Consider the following 27,882-nt stretch of genomic DNA (forward strand, 5'->3'; position numbering starts at 1 on the left):
CTAAGATAACCTTAATAAAACAGATTGAGACTTATTTTGAATTTAAAGTCCTTAATTTGTATGTATTTGCCCATCCCAAACCACTTCTTAAAGTGAATTGTGGATTTATAAGAAACCTTGTGACTTTAAGTAACTGATTTAATTTTTTTCCCCAGTTAATAAGTGATCTCAGCATAGCCCTATGAACTCATCTATGCTCTTTTTTTTTTTTTTTTAAACAATTTAGGTTATTTACTGTTCATCAAACAAAATTCCTCTGCCTATTTATAAACTGTTTTAGTTTATCTGGGATAAACCGAACAGGATCTGCCTGCTGTTTTCAGGAATCATTAACTTGTATTTTAATTTACCTATAAATCAGTGACCTCCTCACTCTTAGAAGGCTGAAGTGCTGAAAGTGCTGCACAAGAGTCACAACAGAAAGCACTGTAGATCAGCTAACCCCTGGATTTAGTTTTTTTTCTTTATAATCTATAAATAATTTGTTTAACAATCTTGAACTTCTGCTTGTCTGTAGTTGTGGTGCCCCAAAGTCAGGGTAAGAACCATGTGTCTAAAATAGTGGGGTCATATCCCTGGATTGGTATGCAGAGAAACAGTTCCCATGATTCAGCCTACCCATCCTTGTTTTTCTAGACTAATTTTAGTAACTGGGGGGGATATGGTTACTTGGCACTCAACAACTAAAGCACCCTTTGCTCATTTCCCCCACCTCAAGTCTTTATTACTACCCAAACATTAGGAACTATGGCAATCAAAAGCTAAGGTTACATGAACAATTAACCTTAACACACAATTTACCCAGCAAGACCATTAAAAGAAACGTTCTCAATGAACAGTGCCCAACTAACCTTAACTCTGTCCCTGGACTTGTTACTATTTTAGGGCCCAATCCAAACTTAAAACAGAAGTTTGCATTACTGGATATGTAAGTATACTACATATGAAAAAACACTGTAAAAGAAAATTTAATTTCCACAGCAAGTACTCCAAAGTTAGGAAATAAAATTAAGGTGCCTGTATATAAGTTGATTTAACAAACCATAGAGATTCAAACAGTAGCTAGCAGAAGCTTTGGAAACGGTTACATATAAATTCATAATACACATTCTAAAGCCTAGACTTGATTAACAAGATACTCTCATCTTTGTAAAGTATTGCTAATCCAAAATCCTTCAGCATTTTACAGCCAGGCTGGCTGTGAGAGGCATGCATGCTGTCAGTTTGCCTCCTGGACGAAGGTTCCTGTGTGTGTGTCTGCACTCCAGATAAACCCCCTGCTGTTGGTGCAACCCCTTTGAAGGGGGTACTCCTGAAATGTCACACTGAGCCTCAGGGATTTGCCCCTGAACTACAGCAGTAATGGTGGCAGAGGCTCTGGCCTCAGTTTCTGAGATTGGTCCCAGTAGTGTTTGTTGCTAATGGTTCTGAACCAGGACTTAGAAAATAGGGACTGAGTTTACTTTTAGTTGGCTGTGTTTGGTGTGTAGGGAGGAAGGAACTACACAGATGGAGGGGGGGGCACCTGATTACCTTATACATTCCTACCCAAAGGGAGGCTTTGAGTCCTTTTGGGATTTCTGGAACATATCAACGGAGAACAGGAGCCCGAGGAGAGGCTACCAAGAGCCAGCCTAGCTGCACGTTTTGAGACGAGCACCATATAGACTATCTGACCATCCTTAGTATGGATACTTTGTAAGAATACCCTCGTTTGTTTGTTTTAATATTGAATTATAAGATGGCCACTGGTTTCAGCACTGCAGAACCCATCAAAGACTGAGCCTAAACCCACTATTTGCTGAGAAAGGTGTTGGGAAGGAGCAGAGTGGAATGTATTGGCTGTAACTATTCAGGAAGTTGAGTTTATGTATAGTCAATTTTTGTCTTTTATTATCCTAATCCCTTTTCCCATTGTCCCCTATCCTGAATTCCCCATACCTAGTAAAGCCCCAGTTACTGTTTTAGTACTCTGGTAATTGTGACAGCATTTTATTTTTGTGTGCTCTGACTGACTCTATATGAGATTGGGTGTTTGAATGTTATCCCAAGCACTAGGAGGGGTTTCCTTGGGTGAAGATACCAGGTGTCCTTATAGGTGAGCCCAGTACCCATACCAGTGAGGAGAAAAGGGAAGAAGGTTGCAGCTATGTCTGATGGCTTTGTTACGTTTGTTTATTCCTGTAGATTTCCTCTTTTGTAGCTTTTGCAGTCTCAGCTCAATCTCAGTCTTAGTTTGCAAATAGGCATACAGTAGGAAGCACACAATACACCACTGGCCAGAAAAGGAGGCAGGTGTCAGAGGCAGGGATTGAATCAGATCGCTACAGTGGCATTCAACTGCCTTAAACCATGAAATTGTCCATTGTCTTCCAGCAGTCCCCTGCCTCATTCACTACACCCTTCCAAGTTCAGCAACAAATGAGATAAGGGTCCTATAGCCAAGTCTTCTTCACTGCACAACCCTGATTCTTTCTCTGAGCATTGTCCATGTGGCCCTTTGTATGAGGCAGGGGTCCTGTGGGGAAAAAAATAGTATGTGATCATGTAATTGAAGACTCTATCATAATGCATACATACAAGGGGGCTGAATTAAGGTTGCACAGGCAGCCTTAATTCTGGCATTTCCTACCTTTTGTGTGCTTGACTTTGTAACCTGAATGTTCTTGCAGCGTAGCTTTTGTAAATAATTTTCTAGATTTAAGAAAAACCTTGGAGGGGGGAAAAAAATTCTGTGATGTGAAACCCATATTGATTCTCTACATGGGTCATAAGAAGGATTGGAACCTTTAAATCCACAGTACAGGCCTCTCTACCACCTGACCTGAATAACTGACAACAGTAGTAGGCTGTTATCCTCTATGTGGACCAGCACTAGAGGGAAATGGGACAAACAGTTTTTTGTCAGTTGGCTTAACTAATTTGCTGGACAGCAGAGGAATGATGAGACTCAGGAATAATGGGTTCAATTCCAGGTTCTGAGAGGAAGTGTAGACTTGTTTTTTTCCCCTATCCACCCTGCCCTTCCACTATCCCTAACATGTACCTCCTCCCCTGTCTCTGCTCCTATGTCTCATTCCATGACTTTCCTCTGCCCCTCACAGCCTATTTCTTGCCCTCTTCTCTAATTCCTCACCTGTCTGCATTTGAGCTTCTCCTAAGCCTCACTAGTAGGACTACTGAGAATGCAGGAGAGAGATTCTTCCTGCTCTGAGTTCCAGTGCATAGCAGCCCCCATCAGCCATGAGGCGCAATTGCAGAGAGGGTCCTGCTCAGCCCCTGCAGCCCTGGGCTGGGGCATGCTCAGTGATAATGCTCATCTTCAGATAGCATGCAAAATGTGACTTCCCCCCCCCCCCCCCCAGAGTCTTCTAACTTGTCTGAATTTGGGTGATTTTTCTCACAGGAACAGTGAAATACATGTCCCTGAAATGAAGGCAACCTCCCACCCCAACAAGTTTCAAGTTCCTGCTCCAAAGAATGGGGGATGAGGAGATGGAGCATAGAGATTCCAAATGAAAAGGTGCACACTCTTTTTTTTTTTTTTTTTAATTAAACACTGGCAAAACTATGTATTTTTCCCTAATCTCATTCTGAGAAATGGCTGAGTTGTTTTTACTGAAAATTTCTTACAAAAAAACCCAATTCCATCTGAGGCAGATACCAAACTTGAAAAATTTCAGCTGGAACCGTTAAATTTGGCAAAGTTATAAGCAACTGACAACAGGTTCTTATATAATAGACCGTGTTAAGCTGTACTGGGAGAGCTTTTCTACTTGGGATTTCTCTAACTTCCAGTGGAAACAAAACCAATAAATAATGAAGAGACTTAAGAACTCTAGAGCTTTCTGACTGGCTACAACATCAGTGATGTTATAATCAGGGAATGCTCGGGAGATAGGGTGACAGTGCCCCTTACCAGTGGGTGCAAATTCCATTTCCTAAGACAACCCAGGCCTTGCATTTCAGGGTGACCACTGTTCTCTGGACATAGGGTTAAAGTAGGGTTACCATATTTTGAGTGTCCAAAAAGAGGACACTCCACGGGGCCCCGCCCCCAGCCCCACCCATGCCCCCCGCCCCAAGTCCACCCCTTCCCCAAAGTCCCCGCCCCAACTCCGCCCCCTCCCCTGCTTCCCGCGAACATTTGATTCACGGGAAGCCTGAAGCAGGCAGCAGGTAAGCTGGGGGAGGAGGTGCGGCCCAGTCTGGCCCCCGCAACCGAGCGGCTCCCTCCGGCGGCCGGCCCCAGCGTCTCCAGCCTGGCTCGGCTCCTGGGGTGCCGGCCCCCGGCCCAGCACCCAGCGGCGCCGGCCCCTCCCTATTTTCCCGGACATGTTCGGCTTTTTGGGATTTCCCCCCGGACGGGGATTTGAGGCCCCAAAAGCCGGACATGTCCGGGAAAATCCGGACGTATGGTAACCCTAGTTAAAGTCACTTGGCCTGAGCCTGTTTGGGTCAGGCCTCCTTACCACAAAGCAACTGTCAGCCCCCTAATGTGGAAATGCCAAGCTGGGAAAGGAGCTGTAAAGCAGATGCTGGTGCTCTAAACTGCTGTGCTTAAGCAATGGTATCTGAACCCACCCAGAGGGGTGGTTTGCAGCTATCTATGCTGGGGTGGGGTCGACAGGCAGGAGCAGCTCGGCCTTTGTGGCTGCTGTTATCAAATGCAGAGCGGCTGCTCTCTAGTTAGCTGCTGAGGAAGCAACTCTTTGCTCTTTATAATGCTGCGATGACCATAGCGTCTGGAATGCTTGTCAGATGCCAGCCTGTCTGCTGGCCCTTTTTACTCTGGAGTTAGTCCTGTTTTAGCTTGGACAAGGTGATTATTCCCTTGGCATTTAGCCCCAGATCCAAGGCATTCTGAAATGACAGGCTCTCCTTTCCTTGGCATAGATGCACTGCTGCACCAAAGTCCCCTGGGAAAGAAATATATGGCCCTGTGTAACAGAATTGCTGGCTCTCAGCCTCTGGGCAGGCATGCAGGTGTCTACTGCTGAGTCACAGTGGGTCAGGTGCTAACACCTGCCTCAGGGTTCAAGTAGTTATTGCTGAGTCATGCTATCAGGTAGGTCAGCCAACTTCAACAGGATGGAAAGAGACAGATGTGCCTCTTGGGGTCAAAAGAAACCAAGAAGCTAGGACAGAAGAAGCCTTAAAGGAAAAGTCTCGAGAAAAGCTGAGCTCAGGGAGAGAACTGGGCTGAGTTTTATGTGTTACTAATAAACCCCAGCTCTTGAAAGGGTGAGCTGGACACTAACGCAGAGTCTGTGAACTCTGTTGAGGACAGGGTAAGATCCCACCCCATTTACACTTTGCTATGTGCAGCCCTGGAGGATTACAGTTGAACATGAGCTCCCAATGTGATGCTGTGGCCAAAAGGGCTAATGCGATCCCGGGATGCATAAACAAGGAAATCTCTACTACCTCTATATTTACCAGTGGTGTGTGACCGCTGCTGGAATATTGTGTCCAGTTCTGGTGCCCTCAATTCAAGAAGGATGCTGATAAATTGGAGAGAATTCAGAGAAGAACCACAAGAATGATTAAAGGATTAGAAAACCTTCCTTATATTGATAGACTCGATCTATTTAGCTTAACAAAGAAGGATAAGGGGTATTTTGACCACTGGTTTTTAAGTGCCTAAATGGGGAACCAATGTTTAATAATGGGCTCTTCAATCTAGTGAAAAAGGTATAAAACAATCCAGTGGCTGGAAGTTGAAACTAGACAAATTTTTAACAGAGTAAAAACAACAAGGAGTCTGGTGGCACCTTAAAGACTAACAGATTTATTTGGGCATAAGCTTTCGTGGATAAAAACCTCACACTTCGGATGCATGGAGTGATAACCCCGATACTTAACAGAGTGTAATTAACCATTGGAACAATTTACCAAGGGTGGTGGTGGATTCTCCCTGAATGACAATTTTTGCATGAAGATTGGATGACTTTCTAAAAGATCTTAGGAATTATTTTGGGGCAGTTTTCTGGCCTGTGCTATACAGGAGGTCAGATGAGATGATCACAATAGTCCCTTCTGTCTTGGAATCTGTGACACACCCCTCTCCTTGGTAAATACCGTTGGCTGGCTAGGCAGCTCCCTGTCTTGCATGCTGGCTTTTGTGGATCTTATTTTGGGGCTGCTGTCTCTCCCCATTCATTGTACAGGGAACCTAGGTGCTGAACTCACGCTTTGTGAATCTCTCTGATTCCGAAGAAGTGGGATGTAGCCCACGAAAGCTTATGCTCAAATAAATTTATTAGTCTCTAAGGTGCCACAAGTACTCCTGTTCTTTTTGCGGATACAGACTAACATGGCTGCTACTCTGAAACCTGTGGATTTTTTTTTTTTTTTTTTTTAGCTGTCTAAAAGTTAGGTGGGGCAATCATAAGTGTCACCACATCTACGTTCTTTTGTGAAACTAGCCCTATGTGCCTCAGTTCTCCCTCTGTAAAACAGGGGTAGTAATGCTTGCTTCCTCCCATTCTTTGTCTGTCTTGTCTATTTAGATTATAAATGCTTTGAGATAGGGACTTGCTGGCCACAGGAGTAGCTTGGCACAAAGGGACCTGATCTTATTTGGTCTCTAGCTTCTACTAGTTGCTATTGTAATCTGAGTAATTATTAATATGTTGCATGCAGTGTCGTCGTAGCCATCTTGGTCCCAGGATATTAGAGAGACAAGGTGGGTGAGGTAATAGCTTTTATTGGACAAAGTTCTGTTGGGGAGAGAGCTCAAAAGCTTCTCTCACATCAACAGAAGTTGGTCCAATAAAAGCTATTACCTCACCCATCTTGTCTCTCTGATTACTAATAGTCTATACAAGGTTCCATATCATAATTTCACATCTAGAGGAAGACTGTTCATTGAGTCTATGGCTGATGGCTTGCCACAGCTTGGAGCTGTTTTATAATCACCTAGGTATAGAGTTGGATGCTGGACCTTCCTGGGTCTGTGGCATGAGCATTGATCCTGTCTATCCCTCTGTGGGGAGAAAAGACTGAGTAAGTGAACCATGCTCTACCTCTGTGTAAATAACATGTTGAGAATAACTAATTCAGATGTCCAAGTGTTAGGTGGGTTTTGCATCAGAGCTCCACAAATGCAGGATGAGCTTTTTTGCTATTACTGCTAGGTCTTGGGTGCAGGTCTTGCTTGAGGAGCATTTGTAGAGCTGTGAGGGAGTGGGTGAGGGAGTCCAGGACTGGCATAGTAGAAAGGTTGCAGACCAGGGCTGAGGGATACTAGCAAAGCTGTTGGCAGGCCAAGGCCTGGAGCAGCAGTTAAGTTCCTGTAGGAAGCAGTAATTGAACTGCAAAAACTCTTTCACAGTTGTTGACATTTTCCATGGGGGATGAGAACAATGAAAGGAGTGTTTCTGGAAGGTTCACACTTAAGTCAGTGGAACAAGTTTCACCCTGCTACACACCCCACCATCACCTTTTCTGCCCCTTTCTCCTGCCTTCTCTCCCAAAAGATTGCCTCACCCAGCCTGCAGGACCCTTTCCAGTGGGCAGATAGCCTCTCACTAGCTGCGTGCTGGCCTCCTCCAACCCTGGCCCAGAAGGAGGGCTCCATGTCTGAAATCCCCAACTTCAGGGGCTACTTCTCAGTGCCTGCCCCCAGTCACTTGTGTGTGTGTGGCAGAGCCTGGGACACAGCAGGAGGCAGAATGGGGGCAGACAACAGAGGGTGCCTTCTGGTAGAGGAAAGGTGCCACTTGGGAAGTATCCTGACCTGACCGTGCCTCTGAGCATGTCAGCAGTGACTCTCTTTCACCGTCTCTGAAAGAATCCCTGGAAGTCAGCCAGGGCCCAGCTGACACCGCTGGCTGTTAGTCTTTTTCCTGGGACTGAACTAGAGACCAGTAACTCTGGCATTTGTTTTGAAGGGCCCGGGGCAGCCCCTGGAGAGAGCGTGCAGACAGGCCTGGAACTGTGGGAAGGTGTCTCTAAAGGTGTAGAGACATTGTCTCCTTGTCATTTTACTGCTGGCAGTGCTGGCTCCTTGCCAGGCCACCTGCATTTGCAGCTCCTGGTGAATTTGTTTGAGTTTCTCCTTTTTTATTTATCTTCCTCAGGAATAATCTCCAGCCTCTTTGGATTCTTTCCCCTCTAGCCTGGGAGCGTAGGACTAGGTACCTGCTTAGACCAGCTCAATAGGCATTTAGAAGTCAAGATGTCTTCAGAACCCAAGGGAAATGTTTCCGTATTCCAACTTTGTTAAATCCACAATCTGATTATTGTAATAATTTTAAAATACTCCTGTGGAAGCTGTTCAGTTGAATAAAGCAGTTAAATATCTAACCAGCCATAGTTTGATCTTGTTTTGTGATCTTCTGCACTCCTGGTGGGTGGCACTGAAGTAGCCATTAAGTAGCACACACGCCAGGACTGTTGTGACAGTATTGCAATGATTTGTCTGCCTGTATGGGCATAACCAACAGATTCATAGATTTTTAAGGTCAGAAGGGACCATATGATCTTCCAGTCTGACCTCCTATATAACCCAGGCTAGAGAACCTCACCCAGTAGTTCCTGCATCCAGCCCATTAATTTATGCTCTAACTCAGTCATACCTTTTGGAAAGATACCCAAGATTGATCTGAAGACTCCAAATGATGGAGATTTCACCATGTCCCTAGGTAAGTTATTAATTATCCTACCTGTTAGAAATTTGCACCTTATTTCTAGTCTGAATTTATCTAGCTTAATCTTTGAACTGTTGGCTCTTGTTATGTGTTTATTTCCTAAATTAAAGAGCCTTCTATTATCAGATATCATTTCCCCATGTAGATACTTGTTGGCTGTGATCAAGTCAACTCTTAACCTTCTCTTGGATAAACCAGATAGACTGAGATTCTGAAGTTTCTCACTATAAAGCAGGTTTTCCAGACCTCAAAACATTCTTGTAGTTCTTTTCTGAATCCTTTTCTACCTTTCAGCATCTTGTTTCCAGTGTGGACACCAGACTGGACACAGTTGTGACTTTATTGACATGAACTGTGACCATATAGATTATTGTTGCAACCAGGGTCCTATGGTTGACCTCCTCTGTAAAGGACTTGGTGCAAGTGGGGTGCCTATGGAAAGGTTGTAGTTTGCTGGTTATGATTATGCTGTCTGTATGTGTGTATCATTTTTGTATTTGAAGTTATGAATATTGGCTATGTACTTGTATCTCAATGTGTTTGATTCTAAGTAGCCTCAGTGAAGCACTTGGTCAGCTTCTTGAGAAAGGACTATCCTCAATGAGTGCCCAATCAAGAAATACTTAACTGACAATGGACTTTGGAAGACCCCAATCCACATATGAGTTTTCATGGGAATGTTCAAACTAACATGTAAACAATGGAGTCGGCCTGCAAAAAGCGGAATCATTCATGGACATATGACTTGCCCAGGTGGCTACAAACTCCATCTTGTTTCTGTGCCTTTGAAAAGAAGAACAAAGGGGTTTACGCCCACAAGAGAGAGAATATAAAAGGACCTGGAAGACTCTCCATTTTGTCTTCAGCTGGCTCAAGAGATGGCCTCTCCACCCCCAAGAGATGCCTGAAAGAAACTGGAACAAAGGACAGTAACTATGGGGGTGTGAGTGATTGCTAGACCCAGACTAGGAAGGAGTCCAGTCTGTGAAAGGAGCTTATTGGAACATCTCTGGGGGTGAGATTTCATCTTGTAATTGGTTTGTATTAGGCTTAGACTTGCATGTTTTGTTTTGTTTTATTTTGCTTGGTAACTTACTTTGTTCTGTCTGTTATTACTTGGAACCACTTACATCCTACTTTTTATACTTAATAAAATCTCTTTTGTTTATTATTAAACCCAGAGTAAGTGATTAATACCTGGGGGAGCAAACAGCTGTGCATATCTCTCTATCAGTGTTACAGAGGGTGGACAATTTGAGTTTACTCTGTGTAAGCTTTATACAGAGTAAAACTGATTTATTTGGGGTTTGGATCCCATTGGGAGCTGGGTGTCTGGGTGCTAGAGACAGGAGCACTTGCTAAGCTGTTTTTAGTTAAGTCAGCAGCTTTGGGGGCGTGGGTCAGACCCTGGGTCTGTGTTGCAGCAGATTAGCATATCTGGCTCAACAAGACAGGGTTCTGGAGGCCCAAACTGGCAGAGAAAATGGGCTCAGAGAGAGGTAGTGTCAGCACATCAGGTGACAGTCCCAAGGGGGTCTCTGTGACCCAACCCACCACAAGAGTATCCACTAATGTTGTATGCAGAAGTAATATAACCTCCCTACTCCTACTTGATAGTCCTCTGCTTATGCTTTCAAAGATTTCATCCTCTTAGGTGCAGCATGGGAACTCGTCTTCAGCTGGTTTACTCCACGATCCCTAAATCCTTGTCTGTTCACATTTCAATGTTATCACAATAGTCATAAGACAGGGGTGGGCAAACTACACCCCATGGGCCAGATCCAGCCCGTCCGGGCTTTGGATCCGGCCCAAGGGATTATCACCCCTGTGGTGCGGCGGGCCCCACGCCACTCCCAGAAGTGGCCGGCAGCACATCCCTGAAGCCCCTGGAGGAAAGGGGGCAGAGGGCTCCGTAAGCTGCCCTCACCTGTGGATATCTCCCCCACAGCTCCCATTGGCTGGGAACAGGGAACCGCGGCCAATGGGAGCTTCAGGGAAGGTACTCACAGATGAGGGCAGCGCGTGGAGCCTTCTGCCCCTCCTCCCCCAGGGGCTGCAGGGATGTGGCGCAAGTCACTGGTGGGAGCAGCACGGGGCCAGGGCAGGTAGGCAGGGAGTCTGCTCTGACTGCCATGCATGTTGCTGCCACCCCAGAGCCGCTCTAGGTAAGCGGTGCCAGGCAAGAGCCTGCACCCCAACTCCCTGCCCTGAGCTCCCTGCCGCATGCTGCACCCCTCCCTGCACCCTAAACCCCTGCCTTGAGCCCCCTCGTACACTCCACACCCCTCCCCTCCCCTCACCCCTTGGCCTGAGCCCCTTCCTGCACCCCAACCCCTGCCCCAGTCCTACATTCATGGCCCTGCATGCAATCTCCCCACACAGATGTGGCCCTTGGGCCAAAAAGTTTGCCCACCCCTGCCATGAGAGCTAGAGACTTACTCTTTGGTTTAAACAGTATGCTGGAGAAAACAAACAAAACCCAACTCTTCCAGTGATAGTTCTTCACAGCACACATCAGGCAAAAGGTCTCCAGTTGTTCTTCTCCCCTACCTGGGGCTTCAATCAGCAGATTCCTAGGTTAGGAGGAGACAAAGCAGCTCTTCTCCCTTTCTCTCATTTTCCCTCTTCTATTTCCCTTTTATGGCTTCCACCACTCAGGAGGCACTGCTGTCAGTTCCACTGTCTGGTAGCCTAATAAGCCACAGCCTCCAGCATTTCTTTCCAGTCCTGGCCGTCTCTAAGGACTAGTCTCCTCCTTTCTGCCCAGTAAAGCAGTTCATACAGCGACTGATCACTTATACCCCATCACAATCCTCTGGGTACGGAATGTTTTTATCAGAGTACAGACCACTAATAGGCCTTCCGATTGGGGTAGTGATGGTATGGGATATGTGAACTAGAATATAACAGCATAGAATGAAGGCTGATATAAACAAGATTGTAGGCTTGGAGGAATTAATTCATTGAGGGTGTATTACAGGCTAAGAGAACCTTCTCACCATCCTCCACTGAAACTGCCAAATCCCACCCCAAGGAGCTATCCAGGGTGGAAACCGTTTCATCAATCCTGAGTGCCTATAACCTGCATAAAAGCTGAGTGCCAAGCACTGCAAAGAACTCTCATCCTACTGTGCTGAAAAGATCACACGCATTCAGGAAGCCTTCTCAAACAGCCTGGCTCTGCCCCACCTGCACCCACTAACCAACAGCCTGCCTACATTCCCAGAGTTCACTACATTCACTCATGACAAAGTTCTTGACCCAAGACCTATGAATGTGACTCATGCCCCTACTGGTTTGTGAAAGCAAATTATGAGCAGCTAGTGCCATTCCTGACTGGAATAGCCAACACCTCATTCAGGGAAGGGATCTTCCCTTCCTCCTTCAAACATGCAATAGTCCAACTAGCACTAAAAAACCCCATCCTGAATATATTGGTACTAGCTATGACAGATATTACATCCATCTACATGCAGTATGTTTGGGGACTGTTGCATTAACTTTATGAATGGCATAAATAGGTGTCATAGCACCTATCTTTAAAAAGGGGAACAAAGAGGATCCGGGGAATTATAGACCAGCTAGCCTAATTTTAATATCTGGAAAGATACTAGAACAAGTTATTAAACAACCAATTTGTAAGCACCTAGCGAATAATAGGGCTATAAGGAATAGCCAACATGGATTTATCTAGAATAAATCATGCCAAACCAACCTAATATCCTTCTTCAGGGGGGTTATTGGGCTAGTGGATAGCTTTAGACATGATTTTTCTTGAGTTTTAGTAAGGCTTTTGACAGTCCCCCATGACATCTTCATAGACAAACTAGGGAAATTGGTCTAGATGAAATTACTATAAGGTTGGGTGCGCAAGTGGTTGAAAGACTGTACTCAAAGTAGTTATCAATGCTTCACTGTCAAACTGTGAATACTTATCTACTGGAGTACCAAAGGGGTTTGTCTTGCATCCAATACTTTTTAACATTTTAATTAATGACCTGTTAACCAAGCACACAAACCCTTACAGAAGGGTCTGAAAGACTTTGGAACCTCTCAGAGATCTCCATGTGGAAAATGGGAATCCTTTGGGAAAAGCAACATGCCTCTAGACGGGGGTGGCCAAGTTTACTGGCCCTCTGAGCAGCATACAGTAATCTTCAGAAATTCGAGAGCCTCAGCCGGAGCACACCTGCTGGGAGCTCTGAGACTCTTCCTCCCCACTGGACAGAAGTCTCTATCCCACACCCCACTGCAAGGCAGAGGTCCTGAGCTCCCCCCACCCCGCCAGCCTAGTAGGCGGAGAATGGGGGATCGTGGGGACTTGTGAGCTGCACTTTAACAGTAAAATAGCCGCATATGGGTCGCAAGCCACAGTCTGGCCACCCCTGCTCTAGACCCTTGATTGTTTTATTATGTTTTCTCTGCATTGCTTTTGTCCTTAAATCAATGTACTCAGTGTTGAAAGAGCTGTTTTGTTATTGGTAACCCCCAGGCCAGTATACACTGTCCATAGCTCTTGAAAAGAAAGCAAAGTGAAGGGGATGGAAGTTAGACCTGCTGGGAATAACACCACTCTGTTTCAGGGCTGCTGCAGCCTAATATGCCAGTCATGGAACTGAAACTGCATTAGTGGCATTGATGAATGATCTCCTCCTGACAGGGGGCAGACATCCATTCTTACTCTGCTGGACCCATCTGCAGCATTCAACACTGTCAACCATGAGATTGGTTGCTGTCTTGACTGAGAGGTGGCAGATCCTAAGGGTAATACAATAAAATGGGTTGAGTCCTTCCTGACGGGACCCAGCGAATGAGTAGTGACAGGAAACTGCTCTTCTACCACTAGACCACTCACTTGTAGAATCCCACAAAGATTGAGTCTCTCTCTATTCAACATCTACATGAAGCCCACAGATGAACTGGTCAGATGACATGAATTCAAGTGCCAGAAATATGCAGATGACGCATAGTTCTACCTATTCTTCACCAGATATGACCATATCATTACCACCAAGATGGCTTGGAGGAGAAGATCAGCTCATGGATGAAGAACAGCTAGCTGAAGTTGAATCCGAGCAAAAGACCCCATCCCTTCTTTGTGTACAGTGACCCAGCCTCAGTTATTCACACCTTTGTCACCTCTCAGGTGGATTACAGCAATGCAATATATCTGGTCATGAAGGCTTCAGCACCTAGGAAATTCCAACTAGCACAGAATGCTGCAGTGCATCTCAGCAACACTCGCTACTGCAAGCAGAGCACACTCATCCTCCACTGTCTACCCATAAAATAGTGAATCGAGTTCAAGGTCTCGGTTCTTATAGTCAGGGCATTGTATACAGGTATAATCTCCCATCTGGCACAAGAGTGGGGTTTTTTTTGTTTTTGTTTAGTTAAATCCCTCCCCAAGTGACATAAGCTAAACCAAAAAAGGGCATTCACACCAGAATAAGAGTGTCTACACAGTAGGTTATTCTGATATAACTATTTCACTTTGAATTCACACCCTATGTTATACCAAAATATCTTTCCTGGGTAGACAAGGCCTGAGTATCTCTTAAGTAGAAGAGAGGCCTTGCTGTTCCAGAGGGAGTCCACGACCACTTTGTTCAATCTTTTTCTTTGTTTCAGGGCCCAGGTGTGAACTCTCATGATGCCTCTCATGGTGCCTGCAAGAGCCTCCAGCAGAGGATGCCCCTGTGGTGGCTGCTTTCTTGTGTTGGTGATTGGACTTATTCAGTCTTAGCAGGTTGTAATCATGAGCCTGTGGGCTGTGTCTCCTCTGTAAGTGAGGTTGTTTAAACTGTCTAAGCAGCGGTATGTGTGTGTGTGTGTGTGGAGGGGGGGGCGGGTTCGCTCCCTTTTGTCAGACTAAGACCTTGTCTACACCTAACATTTTTACTGGCATAGCTATAACAGTTAAGGGGGTGATTTTTTACCAACATAGCTATGCTGTCAACCCCTCTAATGTAGAAAGGTTATACAGGCATAATCTATGCCAGTTATCTGAAATGACATAGGCTACATCAGTATAAGCAATTTTATATTAACATAACTGCATCCACATTAAAGGGTTTTGCCAGTTAGTTATATCAGTGTAACTGTACTGGCCGTATCTCCTAGTGTACACAAGGCCTAATACACCATTTTAGAAATGAAGCACCTAAATCACATTTTGGATACCGACTAACACGGCTGCTACTCTGAAACAGATCAAAATATGCAACTAATACAGAGATACTTATAGTCATATACTGTCCTCTGCCTCTCTATTCTAGTTTAGTCCAGTCTTTATACCATACCCATTACTGTGCTGAGTTCCTTTCAGAATTAGAAAAGCCAGACACCCTGAAAAATCCCCAGATGGTACCAAACAACAGCTGTCTGCTCAGCAAGACATGTCACTATGATTGCATCACTGAGGCGCTCCAATCTTCTGCACTGGCTGCTCAGTGCATAGAACCCCATTCAAGGTCTCTGCCCTCATGTTCAAAGCAGGATGTGGGCACTGAGAGATGCTGCTCCCTCCATGACCATGACAGCTATGTCCCATTGGAATAATTAAACTGTCAGCCAAGAGCAAGGGGTCAGGAATTCAGAAGATGTCACTTTCACAGGAGCTGGACTTAGACTGTGGAGCCATCTCCTACAATGAGAGACATCAGACCTCACAACATTCAGCATTAAATGCAAAGCCCCTTTCTTCACCTTTGCTTTCCTTCAGTAATTTTTATACACACATAAAATCCAACAAAATAAATCAAATAAATACATTAATCAAGCTCTGTCCCCCAAATGCTGGGAAGGAAAATTGTTATTTTTGTTTCTTTATTGGGAGGTACTCAGAAACTACTCTGATTGAAGCCAAGAATGCTACAATATCCTATATTATTTGCCATATGCAAATCTAAACAGCTTTATCACATGACACCATTGCATAGTTCGTTTACCTGATTCTCATGAGAGCAAGTTGCTACTGATAGAGTAGGACCGCGGGAGACAGCACCAGTGGCAAACATGCCATTATACTATTGCTGTAACTGATTACTTTGGCAAATGGTCACAAGTAACTTTCAATTTCAAAAGTTATCTAGTTCTTAATTTTCAGCAGAGTCCAGAACAACTACATTCTGACAATGGACCTCAGTCCACATCAATGGAATGTAAAGAATTCCTAAAGGAGAGAAATATTAACCACATTATTTTGCTCCACACAAAGCACATCATCAATTCTGCATTCTCATGCCATTTGTTATTCTCTGGCCAATGGAAAAATAGAATGTTCTAATCAAATTTAATCAAGACTGTTTGCAAACAGCTAACTTAGAAGGAAAGCCCTGGGAATGATCTGCCTTTCAGGACCACGAGATACCTGATATATTCTGTTCTATTCTATACAGGTTCTTGTGCCATGCTCAGCCCCACAGCACATGAACACCTTTCAGTAGTGCATTAAGCAATAGGACTAATATGTCACGTGTTGTTTGTTCTCTTATCCTCTCCAAAGGGGGAGACATATGTGCAGTGGAGTGTTCTTTTTTGGTAGCGGTTTATATAGATCTCTCCTCACCTCAGGTGTTTGGCCTCTTGCTCTTACCTGTTTCAGGGTGGGATCTTGTGATTCTCCTACTCTGTGAATGTTAGTACAGAGCAATGCGCTTGGGTCCATTCCATTCACAGAGTAGGAGAAGTATGCTCAGAGAGACTAGAAAGGGGACAGAGCAAGCAGCCATTGCTAACACCACCAATTGAGCTACCAGTTATCTACAGGTGTTTCTCCAGGACTGGTCCAACTAATGATTGCAGAGCTTGGTCTTAAATCATCTGATCAGAGATATCCACAAACTGGCATGAACTAGTTCACTTAAAGTTGCAGCATACTGGTCTGTGAAAGGGACAGGGAAAATGTAATTGTACTTGGTGAGAGCCTGCTGGGCAGCGGTGATGGGGAGTGTAGTGTACACTATGAGAATGTACGAGGGTGAAGATAATCTTTCAGTGAAAGAAAATTATTTGTCTCATATTAAAATTCCATGTGCTGGTGGGTGGAGGCTAATAAAGAGCAGCAGTGTCTCTGAACCACATGCTGGCTCCAAATTGCTCTTTTGGGAGGTGCTGAAGGGACTTGTGGATTTATCTCTTATTTCTGTTACTGGACAATTTTTTTGCCTGGTTTGTGTGGTTGGAGCATCTGGAAATAATCTGCAATTGTTGAATTGCTTCAGTAGAAAGGAGCTTTGAGAATGGTCAGTCTGTGCCTTGAGTAAGCCCAGCCCTCTGCAGCAGCAACTAACAGCCGAGGCTATTGCTGTGCTCACACCATGACCAATGAGAGGGGCTGTGGATAGACAGATAGTCATTCTCTGCAGGGCTCTCTTTTAAGCACTCTCAGAGTATTCACTGATTTGCCTGTTGATATGGGTGTGAGTAGGAATGTGTTGGGGTGGGTGTGGTGCAGATGAGCTAATTCTTCCTTGGGAGTGTAGTTCCTGGGCAGCCCCCACACTCCTCCTTTCTCAACTGCATTTTGTAATTCAGATCATTAAGGTGAAAAGCAGGAAGCAGTAATGCTGCAAACAAGGCAGCAATTCTGAAGGTGGGGTGGGAGAAATGCAGAATAAAAATGGTATAAATTTAAAACAAGAGGGAAAAAAATAGCATAGTGCTGGAAAATTGGGACCAGAGGGTAGGCTAATGGCAGGGCCAGCATAGGGCGAGTAGAGAAAGTGTTCATGAAGTGCCAAGAAATGGAGGGAAGAAAAACAAGGGCCCCAGAATATGAATTGCTGAGGGGTGGATAACAGTGGGCAGGTAACAGAGGCTGGAGAATTGGAAATAGGACAACTATGAAACAGAGTGTGAAGGACATAGCTGCCAAATTTTGTGCAGCTCCATGTGACATTCATTCACATTATAAAATGGAATAATTTGCATATAATAGTAAATACACATTTTAAAAAATGGTGTGGATTTCTTACAGGTGAAAAAGGCAGCCCTGGTGAATGAAACCTTCAATTTATTTACAGAGCAGTACTAGGGTGAGCTTCCCCCACTCACTACCCTGCCAGCCTAGGTTATGGGATAAGTCAGTCTCTGTGGCCATTCCAGTTCTTGGTCTCTCTGCCAATTAGTTCAAAGTGTGGGGGTAAGAGTGTCATGTGGGAGCTGGAGATGAGATACTCTCATCCCAAATTTATCTTGCATCAAGGCTACCAAATGCCCATTAGAGAGGAACAACTTAATTCCAGCTTAACTGGGCTGCTTTTGGACTGCTGACCTACAGGGAAAAGGCACTGAAGCCTATTAGTATCATCCTGAGGCATCCAGCGCCTATAAGTGCTAATAAGACACCCTCAAGAGGGAGGTTATTTTCTGAGAAGATAAGTTTATTAAATCTAGTTCTGACCTCTTCCAAGTTCACACAAGCAACATGTCCCCCACACTGTGTGTGGCCTCTTTCACACAACCCTTGTGTGTCTCACCCCATGCTGAAAGGGGCAGCTCCCATTAACCGAAACACAAACCCTAAATATGCAACACTAAAATAGACACAACATCCACATTCATCTCTTAGTACAGTATTTTGCAATACAAAATGATTTAAACAGTTTTCCCAAGGGCCTCACACTAATTTGCATATACTTCTTGAGCAGTATTGGAACTCAGGCTGTTCAGGTGGGATGAGGGAAAGCATATTTTTGTCCTTGATGAGAAGCAGCCCATACCAGCTTCAGCATCACTTTATCTGCAGGTTACACAGCTATTTGTGAACTGGCACTAGAATGCTGGGTATTCCTGGGTTCTTTCCTTGGCTCTGAGAGCAGAGCCTGATCTAATGGTTAGTTACAGCACAGACCAGTGTAACAAAGCCCCTGACTGAGTTGTCCACAGGGAATAAGCCTCTTGGACGTAAAAGCCTCTTGATGTAAAAGTTTAGCTTGAGTGGTAGTGGTAATTTAGCTTGAGTGGTAGAAGCTTAAAAGACAATGCATATTAGGTATAGAGACCGTAGCAGGATCTGTGAAAGGACTGAATGATAGCTGCTCCCCCAAAATCAAGGGATGAGGCTTGGGTTAATCCGAATTGTGAAGTGCACTGATGTAATAAGAACAGTCCTTGATGAAACTCCTCACTGAGCTCAGTGCCCCTTCTCTAAAGCTATACAGGACTTTTTGAAGCACTGCCAGTGTAGTGGCACGAACGGCAACTGGCACATTTTCCCAACAGTAGCAGTTACCACCGTGTAAGGATGGCCTTTACTTACCCAGGAGAATTTGCTACCTCTGGACCTTTCACATCTTCTGGTCCTGGGGCACATTTCGCATCCTCTAGTCTAGTGGTTCTCAACGGGGGGTACACCATACGCAGAGGTCTTGTAGGGGGTACACTGGGCAGATCTCCAAGGCATAGGGTGGAATAACACTGGGCAAGGGGAAGAGGAGAAGGGAGCACCGGGACTATTTAAGGCTTGCCTGCACAATGAAAGTTACTCTGTACTAAATGAGGGTGTGAAGCTGAAGTGGAGCAACTGTTCCGGAATAACCGCAAGTGTGGACATTTCTGGACCGGGAGTTCCCCACGGTCTACCGGAACGGCCGGCTGAAAGCAGGGGGCATCTCCCTGGCTGTGTGAGGGGCTGCCCGGCTGAGCCGCTTCCGTTGGGCTCAGGGGGGGCAGCTGTCCCGCACCGCCACCAGCAGCATTCCTGCGCCGTGACTCAGCGCAGATAGCGCGCCGCGGCCGGGCGGCCACCACCCCAGCGGGAAGGGCACAGGGGTGCGTGGCGGAGCCGCGGGCGCACGCAGCAGTTCCTTTGCCGGGCGCCGGCTGCTGAGCGCGGCGCGGCTCGCAGCTCCGATTTGCATGCTCGGGCTGTGAATGGCGTTGCCGGCCGGCCGGCCCCTGGCACGGGGGCGGAGTCTGCGCTGCCTGCTCTGGGCGAGTTTGCGAGCGGGGGCCCCTTAGCCGCACCGGGGCGGCCCGATCGCTGGATCTATCGCTCGCTGCCGGGCGGGCCCCGCGCGGAGCCCAGACGGCTGCCCGGTGAGTGTGGCTGCCCGGCGCTGGATGCCGGGCGGGGGCCGGCGCTGGGGGCCGAGCGGGCGCCGCCGCGGGGGAGCGGCCCCCGGGCCCTCGGAGGGGTGCAGGGGGTGCGGCCGCGGGCCGGCCGCTGGGCCCAGGGAGGGAGAGGCGCCTCGGCACGGCAACAGCCCCGGACCCAGCTTCGCTGCGTGGGCAGCCGTTCGGGCGCCGGGCTCGGTGCTGCCCCGAGGAGCCGCCTCAGCCCGGCTCCAGCGAGGGCAGGGTTCGCCACCGCCGCCCCTCGGCCTGGCGCGCACGTGAGCTGCGGGCTCTGCTGCCGGCCACCTGCCGGGAGGGCGGCCCGAGACGGCGCCGCACCCCGCCCGGGAGCCCCCGGCTGGCGGGTTCCCTGGGGGCTGTGTGGGGCAGGCGGCTGCTCGCGGGCCCCGCGCCCTCGGGTGGGGCGAGCTCCCTCAGCACTCAGCTCCGGCTTGGCTTGGCCTAGAGACCGGAGTCTCCTGGGTCGCTGAGGGACTGGGCGCTCCCGTCCGCGGGGTGGGGTGCAGGCTGTCCGGGCTGGGGGACGGGACGGTGCTGATGTACGTGTGAGTTTGTAACCCCAAAGGCCGGGCCCGAGAGCCAGAGTCGAGTTACTGCCGCCAAACCGTTACTGATCCGACAGAGCCAGAAGGCAGCTGAGCCCACCGCTCTTTGTAACCTAAAACCGGGTAAACAGCTTGGGCTGGGATCTGGTGCGTTGAGAGCGGAGCCTGAGCCCTAGCAGGCCCGGGGTCTGTCCAGCCACGCAGCCTGGAGATGGAAATTCAATGGTTGATACTTGTTGCAGGCATCCAGTCTGGCTTCATTTCCTCTTGGGCCCTGGGGATGATCCCAGAGGAAAGTGAGGTGGTGGTGGTGAAGCAAATTCCGTGTGGAAAGCACTGACTGGAGCAGGATGGTGGGGGAAGTGAATTCAGGCATTAAGGTCCTTTGCTACTTGCTGTGGAAGTGGGACCCACACTTGGGAGTGCTGGAGTTTGCAGTTGCACTAAGGCTGTAGATCTGCTCCTGGGTGCAGCCAGTAACGTTCTTTTATTTGGAATTTGGCCTGGAGAGAGGAGGGGATGTATGACAGTTCCCGGACATGTTCACAGTTGTGGGGAAGGACTCAATGGGGAAATCTCAACAGATTCTATACTGTGATGTGCACATGCCCCAAATAGTTTTGGTGGGATTAGTCTAGTGCATCTCCCTCAGCTGGCAAGAGCCCCTGGTGGACACTAGTGTGAGAGATGGCAGGCAGCCCCTGTTCCCAGGAGTGCCTGAGTGTAGCTGTGAGCAAGCCTGGACTGCACACTTGGGCTGGAGTTAGTGTCCGTCCTGCTTAGTGACCCATGGATATGTTGTGGGGTTTCAAGGCAAGTGATCAGCAGGCAGTAACCTGGCTCTGTGCTAAGACATCCTCCCCTCAAAAATCTGTCTTATCCTGCATGCACATGTGCATCCCTCGGGACTCTACCTTTCAAACAGGTTCAGCTCACTGGGTGCATATTGGGTTCTGCTTGGGCAGAAGCTAGGATAGTTAGGGAGCTTCAATGGTCCTACTCAGAGGACCTGTCCCCTGCTGGCTCCTTGTTTTCTCTTCCTGTCACAGGCCCTGCTGGCCCAGTACCAGCAACAGCTCTGCCTCGCAACGTAATCCCCACTAGTATGTGGGGGTGTCACAAGGGCAGTCCAGCTCCTCACTCTGCCTCATGGACCACGCTCAGGAAGGAAAAGGCTCAATCCGCATCCTTTCTGCTAGCTGCTCTAGCAAGGCAGCTGAGGATAACGCCTGACACAGGGCTTGGTGGAGCCCATAGCTTGAAGCACAGACACCTGAGGCTGCTCTAAGTTACACTGGGAGCTATCTTGGCTTTTAGCCAGCCCAGGACTGGGGAGGCAGAAAGATAGTTTTGAGTCACCCCCTTTCCCTGTTCTCCTCGGGGTGGCAAGTGTAAACTCAGTCTAGCTGAGGATGGAGCCTAAGATCTTCAGATGGATCTTGGATTCAGGAAGAAACGTGTTTGTCACCAAATGCAGCCTGGCTGCTCGGACAGCAGCCTTGAGGAGCCCTTGGCTATTGATAATATTCTCAGAGTCACTGAAACGTGAGTGGGACAGGCCCCATCAGCTCACTAGTCCAGTCCTTGCACTGTTTCTCTCCATAGATTGCAGACAATATCATTGAGATGAGAATATTTTCATGCTACTGGCACTCTACACAAATGGCACACAGCTAACGGCACTCAAATGTGTAAGTCCCCTAGATGGCATGCTCGTGGCCTTGGGACATGGGAGTCATGAGAAATTAATTTGCACTAACCTGCCTGAGTCCGGTGAAGGGCAAAATATACTGTGTGGGGCAGAATCCATTGCATGCTATCATCCCCCATTAGGCAGAAAATTTCCAAAGTAAGTCTAAGTAGTCAAGCAAAGGGACCTCCAGCCTTTCCTTGGGGAGCCGACTCCACAGCTTGATATTTCTCCGTGTCAGGAAGTTTCCCTGATGTCCAGTCTGAAGATTCGTATCCCCATTACAGCTGGTTGTTCCCAGTGCATAATCCTAAATAATTCTTCCCCTTCTTTGATGTCTATTCCCTTCATGCTCCTGGAGTCGATAGCTACTCTACCTTCTCTGCCCCAGCTGCTGGACGCACAGCATGCAAGTGGGGCCTTCTGTGGTGTGGAAGTAGAGCAAGAACTGACAGGGATTTGAAGGGGATTGCAATGCATACAGTCTCTTCTGTGAGCAAAAGTCAGGCTAGCTGTAACCCTAATAATGCGAGATTTGTAGAAGCGAGGATTGTGTGAGGCGAGTGGGAAAGAACTGTGTGAGAAGTTGTTGCGACCTTGTTAGGGCTGTCAAGTGATTAAAAAAATTAATCACGATTAATCATGCAATTAAACAATAATAGAATACTATTTATATAAATATTTTTGGATGTTTTCCACGTTTTCAAATATATTGATTTCTATTACAACACAGAATACAAAGTGTACAGTGCTCACTTTACTTTTTATTATGACTATTTGCACTGTAAAAATAGTATTTTTTCAATTCACTTAATACAAGTACTGTAGTGCAATCTCTTTATCATGAAACTTGAATTTACAAATATAGAATTATGTAACTTGCAAAAATAACTGCATTCAAAAATAAAACAATGGAAAACTTTAGAGCGAACAAGACCCCTTGGTCCTACTTCTTGTTCAGCCAGTCGCTCAGACAAACAAGTTTGTTTACATTTGCAGGAGATAATGCTCCCCTTTCTTGTTTACAATGTCACTTGAGAGTGAGAACAGGCGTTTGCATGGCATTATTGTAGCTGGTGTTGCAAGATATTTACGTGCCAGATGCGTTAAAGATTCATATTTCCCTTCATGCTTAAATCACCATTCCAGAGGACATGAATCCATGCTGATGATGGGTTCTGCTCGATAATGATCCAAAGCAGTACAGCCCAATGCATGTTCATTTTCATCATCTGAGTCAGATGCCACCAGCAGAATGTTGATTTTTCTTTTTTTTTGGTCGTTTAGTTTCAGCATCGTAGTGTTGCTCTTTTAAGACTTCTGAAAGCATGTTCCACACCTCGTCCCCCTCAGATTTTGGAAGACACTTCGGATTCTTAAATCTTGGACCGAGTGCTGTAGCTATCTTTAGAAATGTCACATTAGTACCTTCTTTGCGTTTTGTCATATCTGCGGTGAAAGTGTTCTTAAAACAAACAACATGGTGGGTCATCATCTGAGACGGCTATAACATGAAATATATGGCAGAGTGAGGGTAAAAAACAGTAGGAGACATACAATTCTCTCCCAAGGAGTTCAGTTACAAATTTAATTAACGCATTATTTTTTAACTAGTGTCATCAGCATGCAAGCATGTCCTCTGGAATGGTGGTCAAAGCTTGAAGGGGCATACAATTTTTTAGCATATCTGTTACTTAAATATCTTGCAATGCCATCTAAAAAAGTGCCAGGTGAATGTCTGTTCTCAGTTTCAGGTGATCTTGTAAATAAGAAGCGGGCAGCATTATCTCCCGTAAATGTAAAACAAACTTGTTTCTCTTAGCGATTGGCTGAACAAGAAGTAGGACTGAGTGGACTTGTAGGCTGTAACGTTTTTTACATCATTTTGTTTTTGAGTGCAGTTATATAACCAAAAAAACCTACATTTGTAAGATGTGCTTTCACAATAAAGAGATTGCACTACGATACTTGTATGAGGTGAATTGAAAAATACTGTTTTTTTGTTTATCATTTTTACAGTGCAAATATTTGTAATAAAAATAATATAAAGTGAGCACTATACACTTTGTATTCTGTATTGTAACTGAAATCAATACATTTGAAAATGTAGAAAAACATCCAAAATATTTAATAAATTTCAGTTGATATTCTATTGTTTAACAGTGCGATTAAAACTGCAATTAATTACGATTAATTTTTTTGAGTTAATTGTGTGAGTTAACTGCGATTGACAGCCCTAATATTTATTGGCTAATTTTTTTTCATTACATAGTGTGAAGTATATGAGTATTTCTGTATTAATGAGTACTGGCCAGGGCCAGGAAGACCAGGGGCATTCCCAGTACAAGCCTTGGCATTGGCTGCTGATTCCCCAGCCAGTTTGCACTGCTTAGTGTTGGTGTACACAGAGTTGATCAGGGATGTCTCCAAGGCAAGCAGGAAGTTGATTCCTTTCTTCCTGTTTTTGTCCCCCTGGCTGCTTATTTCCTCTGAGAGGAAAGAGCTGCATTTCTGCAGTAAAGGAAAAAATATCCATATGTAATGGGCAGGGAACAAAATGGGACGCAGGGAGGTGAAGTCTCTTATGAACTAAGCATGGGCAAGAAAAGGATAGATTGTTGTGACTCCTATAACGTTACCTGAATGGTAGAACCCCTCTTATCCATGGCACCATGCCCCCAGAAAATTAGCACCTCTGACCCAACCAGAGATGGCATCACACTCTCAGAAAGTGAGCGGTCACCCCAGACTGGCCATGGCACCACATCCATAGAAAGTGAGCTGGGAATAGAACTCAGGTTTCTTGAGTCCTAGTCCAATACTCTAGAACACATTGTCTCTCTAGCTGCTGTAACCTATGGCAGCCTGTCTCAGGCTAATTGTGAGCTGCTGGGCAGCCCAGAATCCTTTAGGGCCTGCTCCCAGCACACTGCCTACATTGTAGCCTGCAAAGGGGCAGCATAGGATGACTTGCAAAGCCTGTATACTCAGCATGGGCTGGGGGGAATTCTTCCTTGGCCCCTTGCATCACCCTTTAATGTCAATGTGTCACAGCATGTAGCTGCCCTGTAGAGTTTGGAGTGGGGGACAGAATCTGCCCTTTTATCTCTCTCATCCTGGTTCTGCCACAGTTCCCTCAAAGGGCAGTTGCTCTGCACATCACCATGTATTAGTGGTGCTCTCTTCTTGGTGAGCTTCTGTAAATGAAGGCTGATCAGTGCTGTGCAATGTTGAGTGAAAAGCAGCACCCACACAGCTAGTCCTGCTCTGGGACTTTGCTTGAGAAGCTTTTTAAAGCAATACACTTGCAAGAAATTTGAATACAAACTGGCTTTTCTGGTTTCATGTGTAGCTGGGAGCTGCCCAGATCTCAGGAATGTCTCGCTCTGTGCAAGGCAGGCCCATAATTGGGGTCAGTTGCTGCTGGAATCAGGGCAGAGTATTGGTTGTGTGTGGAGCAGGCACCAGTTCCCCAACATGTACGTCCATTCCATGCCTTGGTCCTGTGAGTTATGGGCTGCAGACATGGTGCCTCAGTCATAGGCTCTCCTCCTCTCTGAAGGGATTGCTTCTGCCTTGGTGCCTTCAGAGGGAGAACAGACTCTTCCCGACTAGCTGTTCTTTCTCCCTTGTGCACAGAAGGAGATAGTGGTATTGGCATAAAGAGGCCCCAGAGGATGGGGCCTCGCTTGTCCTCCTTGTCCTTGTCATGTCCATCCCACCAAGGGGTAATTGCGTCCCATTAGGGTATTAGGAGTTAACCCCAGCAGTCCCCAGCATTGAGAGGGCATAAACACCGATAGGGTTAGTGGGAGTTACCCCCACGGATAGGGACAGCGGATATTCGACCCTATTAGTATTGGTTGGCATTTCTCCCCAGCATTGAAATATTGACTTGTAGGGCCCTGGTCACTTTAGGGGCCCCTTCCAGCTGATTTGTTCTACTCTGGCAACGGAAAGCTGCTATAATTGGACGTTGTTGTAGAGAATCACTTTCCTGGCTCATGATGTGGGGAACTTTTTTTTGCTGAGGGAAAGAGGGTGTGGCTAGAGTGCTGCTGCTCTCCAGCATGTCCCAGCTTCCAGACTGACCCAAAGGGACCACTAGCTAGGCGCACCTTACAGCAGCCCTGAAGCTGCTCTAAGTTGTACCAAGGACTGAATTGGCCCCATGGGGAGCTGCAAGGATGATGTTCAGCCACTTCTATGTCCCACCCATCTCATTGTGTCCGGCACAGCTGAGGATTTGAGAGGGTCTTGTTACCATATTTTCAAACACAGTTAGGCTAAGACATGGGAAGAACCTTTTGCCTATTGCAAACCTTCTGGCATCTGTGTTAAACACAGAGCTGAACTTGTCAGGGACTGGCTCTGTTAAGTGCTCCCTGTGAATGCAGCATGACAGACCGTGCTAACACCAGGCTAGCTTCATCCTTGCTTGAAAACACTTGGCATGCAGAGTCCTGTGGTGTTAGCTGGAATCAGGTTCAAACCTGACCAAAATGAGCGTGAGCTTGTGCTTAGTGTAGGACAGGCCTCCAGGGTGCATGCAAACATCAGGGTATTAGCTTTGGGTCCTCTCTGATGGACCGCAACCGTGTCGTGATGGAGAGGCTTGTGTGGGCTAAAGACCCTCAGAGGTACATCGTCCGGAGCTTTCATGCTCCTGGTAGGGTCCCCCTTGGCGAGCAGGTCTGAGGCAAGGCCCCTGACTAACTGCGGTCCAAACTTCACAAGACCCCAACGGTGGATCAGGGGCATATAGAGGACCTTTTAGTACTATGTGGCTATACCAAAGGGCTCACACCCGCACAAAGCCCTGCAGTGACGGATGGGTGGTGGTGAAGACAGGAGCAGTGATTTCTGGGAGTCTTAAATCACAAATTTGCACGCAGGTGGCAGCAGTGAGACGGAAGTGCATTTCAGCAGCAGCGGCTGTGACTGAGCAGGCCTTTTCGGGATCCCCTCTGCTCACCCCAGATGGGGAGGGTGCTAGAAAAGGTGCCCCAAACATAGGCTGTCTCTCACTTTTCTGACTGGATGGCTGCATCCAGTGGGATCACTCAACTCCATGGCTGAAACGAGAGATGAGACAATGAATTTCTCCACCTGGAAGGTCTGCACCCTTATGGACTCTCAGCACAGTGAATGCCCAGAAAGAAGAACTGCCATAATTGCCGGAGAACTGGCAAGGCTCAACATTGACATTGCAGCCCTTCGTAAGACCCGCTGGGCCGATGAGTGCCAATTAAAAGAGGATGGAGGTGGCTGCACCTTCTTTGGAAAGGAAAGCCACCTGAAGAGAGACGTATTTATGGGATTGGCTTTGCCATCAAAAATAAGATCACCAGTCAGCTATTGGAGCTTCCTGTGGGGGTCAACGAACGTCTCATGACTCTTTGGCTCAAGCTCAGCAACAACCAATATGCCACAGCCATCAGTGCATACACCCCAACACTTGATATGAGAGACAACAAGGAGCAATTTTATGGTGCTCTTGCTGCAGTCCTCACAGCCGCACCTAAGGCAGACAAACCCATCCTCCTGGGAGATTTCAATGCCAGAGTTGGATGGGACTCCCAATTCTGGAGCAGCACAATAGGCAAAGAAGGGGTGGGAAATGTAAAACCCAATGGTATTCTCCTCCTCAGCAAATGTGTGGAGCATGACTGGCTCATCATAAATATCATCTTTAGGCAGAGTAACAAATTTAAGACCACCTGGAAACATCCTTGGTCCAAACATTGGCACCTCCTTGACTATGTTATAGTCAGACCTTGAGATTACACCGATGTTCATATAACACGAGTCATGAGAGGTACGGATCACTGTTGGACAGACCATTGATTAGTAAGATCAGTCATGTACCTGCAGCTCACTCCACCACACCGCAAACACCCAAAGGCTAAGC

At 46.7% G+C, this 27,882-nt stretch overlaps 1 protein-coding gene and 1 long non-coding RNA gene across 9 annotated transcripts in view; one reads left to right on the forward strand and one right to left on the reverse strand.

Moving 5' to 3' along the window:
• Positions 1-950: 950 nt before the first annotated feature.
• LOC135974033 (uncharacterized) lies at positions 951-19,534 on the reverse strand. Its single transcript, XR_010591159.1, has 2 exons — positions 18,919-19,534; positions 951-2,518 (listed from the first exon to the last, which is right to left on the reverse strand). It is a non-coding gene; the product is annotated as an uncharacterized LOC135974033 (long non-coding RNA).
• The window catches only part of RHBDF1 (rhomboid 5 homolog 1), a 97,133-nt gene continuing 88,743 nt past the window's right edge, over positions 19,493-27,882 (forward strand). For 3 of the 8 annotated variants that reach the window (XR_010591158.1, XM_005306138.5, XM_005306146.5), the window contains exon 1: positions 19,558-19,697. The gene's annotated coding sequence lies outside the window, so the exon portion shown is untranslated. Of the gene's footprint in view, positions 19,698-27,882 lie in introns of all 8 variants that reach the window. The other 5 variants (XM_005306147.5, XM_042861566.2, XM_042861567.2 and 2 more) reach the window with 5 other exon arrangements.

Source organism: Chrysemys picta, chromosome 10, assembly GCF_011386835.1.
Source record: "Chrysemys picta bellii isolate R12L10 chromosome 10, ASM1138683v2, whole genome shotgun sequence".
In the NCBI taxonomy this organism is placed as follows: domain Eukaryota; kingdom Metazoa; phylum Chordata; order Testudines; family Emydidae; genus Chrysemys; species Chrysemys picta.